Source organism: Tiliqua scincoides, chromosome 4 (assembly GCF_035046505.1).
Source record: "Tiliqua scincoides isolate rTilSci1 chromosome 4, rTilSci1.hap2, whole genome shotgun sequence".
NCBI lineage: Eukaryota > Metazoa > Chordata > Lepidosauria > Squamata > Scincidae > Tiliqua > Tiliqua scincoides.
Window position 1 is genome coordinate 32578578 of NC_089824.1, and position 6141 is coordinate 32584718.

The 6141-nt window shown below is 40.8% G+C and overlaps 1 pseudogene; it reads left to right on the forward strand.

Annotated features, from left to right (window-relative positions):
* Positions 1-4002: 4002 nt before the first annotated feature.
* Positions 4003-4122, forward strand: LOC136650254 (5S ribosomal RNA; annotated as a pseudogene).
* The last annotated feature ends 2019 nt before the right edge of the window (positions 4123-6141 follow it).

Consider the following 6141-nt stretch of genomic DNA (forward strand, 5'->3'; position numbering starts at 1 on the left):
GTCTGTTGGCCAAGTGTCTCTTCAAACTGGGAAAGGCCATGCTGCACAGCCTGCCTCCAAGTGGACCGCTCAGAGGCCACCTGTTTCCCACCTGTTGAGGTCTACTCCTAAGGCCTTCAGATCCCTCTTGCAGATGTCCTTGTATCACAGCTGTGGTCTACCTGTAGGGCACTTTCCTTGCACGAGTTCACCATAGAGGAGATCCTTTGGGATCCGGCCATCATCCATTCTCACAACATGACCGAGCCAACGCAGGCGTCTCTGTTTCAGCAGTGCATACAATGCTGATAGAGTTGCAGTAATGCAAATCTGATAGTTTAGTGGACACCTGCAGATGTGACTATTCACATTGTCTACAGTTGTGCCCTGCTTCTGCAACTACTCATGTCTCTCCCAAAGCAGGGTTCTGGTTGCTGGGGTGACAGGGAAATTAGAGAGACAAGTTCAGGGCTGGAAGGGGATCAGGAATGCACATGCTTGTAAGGCAGGCTATAATCTAAAGTGTTCAGTGCAGTGATGTGCAGGGGGAGGGGGCAGAGCCTCACCAGACCCAATAAGTAAAAAGACAAAGCCCAAGGACCCATCAAGTAAAAAGAAAAAGTTCTTTGCCTTTCCACTCTGCTCCTGTCTTCTCAAGTAGAGTCAGTGAGTTAAGCAGCACACACAATAGACAGGGAAGCAGCTAGCAGCCAATTCACTGTGATAATGGCTGGCTGGCTGGTATCAGCAAGCTCTGGGTAGTAGCAGCAGCAGGAAGAGTTGGCTCCATAATGTTAAAAAAAAGTCATAAAAAAGTAGGGAACCTGCACAGTGGACCAGCTTTCTAAAGCACCAGGAGAAGCAGCTTTTCAGTTGCCTCAGGAGGGCATGTTGCTGAGTTTTTCCGACTTCTGAGTGAAGGAAGAAGAGGTGAAGGGTTTTTAGAAAATTATTTTTTTTTGGGGGGGGGAGTGTTTTTCAGGGAAGGTACTGAGAGAGACTGAGCTTAATTGCAAAGGGTGTGGTCCACAGATGCAATCAAGTGGAGGCAATTAACACCTTGGAAATAAAAGTAGTGTCTGAAAGATGGGAAAAAGTGGGTGTACAAAGGTTGGGAGGTGGGCTGGCTGAAGTGTGGCTGCCTTGCCCAGGAATGGCTGACAGGTAAGGTATTGATGCTGCAGCAAATGAAGCTGCTGACTGGAGAAAGGAGGAAAGAGGACTTCTGCAACTTGAATAGGCAAGCTTTCCTGATGGTGGGGTCTAGCAGTGCTTTCTGCAGGGCAGGGAGAAGGCAGCCTAATTAGTCTGAGGTACACATAAGATCTCTAGAGAAATGTTTTGATGAATTGGAGGCTGTCCTGGAAAGAGAATGAGAAAGTGGGTGCAGTATAACCCTCTCCCCATTTGAAGTCAGTTGAGGCCACAGGGGAAGGCACTCCAGGCTAGACAGCAGGTTCCCTCAGGTGAATAGTGAAGGAAGGTCTGGAGGTCCACCAAGTGGGTACTGTGAGTACAATAAGTGAGTAGCCCTTCCATCAACTTGGGCTACGGGCTGGGAGAGGGGGTCCCTGCACTCTGTTGGAGCCAACAGCTAGGGCATTTTTAAGTAGTTAAGCTTTATATCTTCCATTTTTATTTTAGCTATGATTCTGTAAAATAAGATAAACTAGAGTAATAAAGAGAACTGATAAATAAAGGAAGGCAACTGCAAGTAACCATGGAGAACTACTTTCGTTATAAAAGCAGAGTAAATTCACAATAGCCTATCACCAAAGGTTCTCAGAAAAATGCCATATTAGCTAGGTACAAAACAGTAAAAGATGGGGAAAGGCAGGATTGCCTTGGGAGGTCTGCTCCACACATGGCTGGTTCAGATGATATACACTGACCTCTCTTTGCATGGTTGTGCTGTGTGTGCTCTGTGAGCACCCATGTACTCCCTCAGTTCCCCGTATGCTGGGGCTTTTTATTTTTGTTATGATGGAGGAGCGTGTGGATCTGTGTGAATCAGGTTCAGTCACAAAAGTATTGCCCACTCTAGCCCATACAATAAATCACAGTAGTATGGTCCAGAGGTTATTAAGACACAAATGATGGAGACTCAGTCTTATCTACTATCTTAAAAACAGTGGTTGAAGTTTAATCATTCAAGTGTAATTTATATAGTTGCATTTTATTGAAGATTACACCTGATTTTTGCAATTTACAAGAAGTGTTCTAGAGACATGCATTCTCTAGGGGATTTGAGAAACAGACCAGTCAACATCTTTTTGACTGAGCTACCAAATGAATTGATATTGCCTGCTGGTAAAGAGGGTGGATTGGTAAATGCATTGAGTGTATGAAGCTGCCAAGTCAGACTATTGTTCCAGGTAGCTCAATATTGTACACACTTATGGTCAATAGCGCTCCAGGGTTTCAAATGGGTCTTTCCCAGATTACCTAGAGATGCCAGAGATTGAAGCATTTGAAAGTACGTTCTCTACCACTGAGCTACAGCTCATCCAAATGACTCTAGTTTTTTTTAATCTGGGAATTTTTTGTTCCTAGAACTTAATTAGTTTCTCATTGCTATAATACAATCTAATTTTTGCATTGTTTTCTAGGTACCTTGTCTAACCATCAAATATCAACAAGCAGTAGAGTTTGTCAATGAACATACAAGCAATAGACTGCTTTGTCATTGTGTGCCAAGGACAGAGTAATATACAATAGATTGTTTTGTTGTTGTTATATCAATGAACTTAAAAGCAATAGATTATACAGGCAATAGATTTTTAAAGTTTTGCAATAAATATGCTTTTAAAAATATGAAACTTGTTTTGAAGTTTTCAAATGAAGACAAGGTCAATATATGCAAAGAAATATTCTTGTTGTAGGACAGATATTAGGGCTTTTATCGTTGAAAATTATATCAAACAACTTTTAAAGATTGCCTTTGAGACTTGGAATCTTGTGGAACAGAAAAGTTAATGGTTTAAATATTGTTTATATTCAGTTTTTTGACAAAACATCAGTCACAGAGCAGCTTACATGGCAAATAGTCTTTGCATTCTAGATAGTGGCCTAGAACTCCATGATGTGGGCTGTATTGTAGTATGTGACTTGGTTTTGCATCCACTCTTGCATCCAAGAGAATCTCCCTTCCCTTGTTTCTATGTAGAATAAATTGCATGTCACAACACAAACTATTTTTGAATTCCCCTTGGGACCCCTTCAAAATGTGGGAGCCACTGCAGCATGGTGTCTTCTTGCATTGCTCAGGAAACACCGTAGTGGAGGAGTTCATGCTATACTCTTTCCTATACAAGCATTGCACCACTTTCTGGATGGACAACACTAGTGCAGGAAGAAATTGCATCATGGACTGCTCCCAAGTAGGATCCAGACCCTAGCCAGTGGTCTTCAACCTTTTTGTAAACATGATCTCCCCAATCAAGTATGAGAGTGGGGACCCACTGCCAATCCTGCCCCCCTTCTGAGACCTGATCTACCCCTTTGCTGCCTATCCCCACTCTCCCTGTTTCCGCCACCTTTTGTTATCTTCACAAAAACCCTGTGAAGTAGAACTGGAGCAGGGCAAGACAATGAGATGAGGCTGTGCAGGATTACATCAGGAATTCAGTTTTGATAAGATAGTAGCATTATTGGATTGGATCCAAGCCCTTGTTTGTGCAGGCTTTTAAAGATTGCTGCAAACCCTCAGATAAGGCTTTGTGACCCCATTGGAGTCATGACTCACAGGTTGAAGAACACTGCCTTTGGAAATGGAGCTTATTGGGATGGGGCAGAGTCTAGTGCTGCTTGGTCAGGGCAAACGACAGTAATAGGCAGTTCTTCTGATATTACATTTGCAGTGCAGAAAAAAGGACACTGCAGTAACTCTCATCTTACAAAAGAAGCATCATGTATTCCATTTCAAAACTGACTTGCCATGTGACATGGTGGGGCTGCTGTTTGAGAAAATTAAATTTGAAGTCTCTTTTGCACACATTTGGTGCTCAGTTCTTCAACTCTCAAGATGGCAGCAACTGTTACCCTGCGCATGCCTGATCTTATCTGATCTCAGAAGCTAAGCAGGATCAGGCCTGGTTAGTACTTGGATGGGAGACCGCCTGGGAATACTGGGTGCTGTAAGCTTATATCATAGTCTTTCGAGACTGAAGGTTGCCAACCAAGATGATGTAACTTTTTAGTTTTTGGAGTAACACTCCTGATACTATACTTATATCTGTGATAACAGTTCTTACCGGTAGTATCTAAAAATATTTGAATTATTAAGCAATTGACTTATTGTAACAGAAGTTGCACTTTTTTCCTCCTTTGGATGCTGAAAAGTTAGGTGCAACTTGGAAGTTCACATTCTCATTGAATCACATATTGGTTCCATAAAATACCTATGTTGATACTTATTAACTTTTCATACTGAAATGTCAGCATACATTACAAATGTGTCTTTCATATTGTAAGATTCTTGAGAACACTATTCCTATTGAAAAATGGATCTGAGACATCATGCTGATAGAACGTTCTTAGCATTCTGCTGGCTCTTTTGAGAAAAAACTTTCTGAACTTACAATTTGAAATGACTTTAGAATTTTTGTCATACCACAATAGAATGTGGCTAATTTTTTTTTGAAAGAAAATAGAAAAGATTTGTAGTGATGTAACATGAGAAAACTTGGAAAGTCTGAAACTTTTTCCTTTTTGATGTTCTTTAAATGCCCTGCTTCATTTCTCATACCTAGGTAGATATTCAACATACGGTAAATGCGATTTTGGCTTTAGGCCCTGACTATAGAATGTAACCCTCAGCTAAGATGCAGACTAACTATACATAAATATCCTAAATAAAGAAAAATATATTTTTCCAAAGTAATTTTCCAGGAGTTATGGCTGGGTGAATTTAATGTTTCAACAGGAGTTTGTACGCTGTGCTGTGACATGATACATTTATGCCAAATGACTCCAAACTTGTTAGTTTTTATTTTTCCTCTAGTGACTGCTTGATCTTTTTGTTTATATATGTTTCAGCATCTGCTAAAATGAAAGGTTTTTGAAGCTGTTAATTTTAAACCTGAGAAAATTCAATAATAGCTACATGCATTTATCCTAATTCATTTGTAGACCCTTTTAGTTATGCACCGCACACCACATTTGTGACAACTAAGCCTCTTAGCCAAAATTAATGATTGCACAGGAGTGAAATTGCACAAAATAAAGTTTGAATTCAATGTATTTGCAATAATTAAATTTGAGTCTGGTACTTGTAAATGGACTCATAAATATGAAATACATGCTGGTTGGTTGGTCAAATTTTGAAAACAAATATCTAGAGTTTTCCAATATCAAATCTCTCACTATGAAATAAGAGTGAGCCCAAATTCATGCCAAAACTCAGAAGGTGGAAGAAGTTCAAATAACAATCCTTGGACCATGAAAGTGGAAATCTTCTTTCTTTGCTGCCTTGCCTGAAGTTGTCCAAGTTTGCATGCTGGAAAGAGGTGATAAAATATCACTACAGCTCCTGACCACTGTCCTTCTGATACATTAATGGTCCAGAATGGTTAGTTATTGTCTTAGGGCCAAATTACTTATTGCATTTAACGCATGACATGGCCTGGTGCCTTTTTATGCCATCCTGAGAACTGATCTGGTTCGAGCTGAGTTGCCAGGCCTCTGTTCAAAATGGTTCTGAGTGGACTAGACCTGCTTTTTTTGGGGGGGGGGGGGAAGGAGTGAAGCAGAGCAGAATCATGGAGGAGTTTGGAACTTTCAAACAGTGCACCTGCCCTATTATCACTCTCAATCATACTCTTTATGCACTGATTATAATACTGTATAAGCAGAAAAGAAACGCTTCCATTGGTTTTCAATTAATGCTGTAACATTTTAATCAACAAATAAAATGAGAGGCTTATAAAGTTGAGAGAGGGAAAAGGATGTTGTCAGGGAAGGGATGTCGGTTAGAAATAAAGAGATCAGATGAGGGGAGGAGGGCAGGGACAAAGAACATTCACAGGGGGAAGTAGGCTGAGAGTAAAGAAAAGAGGGGCCCATAGTGTGAAAGTATGGATAAAAGTGACTGCTAGCACAATCCTATACATGGCTACTCAGAAGTAAGTCCCATTTATTCAGTGAAACTTATTTCCAGGTAAG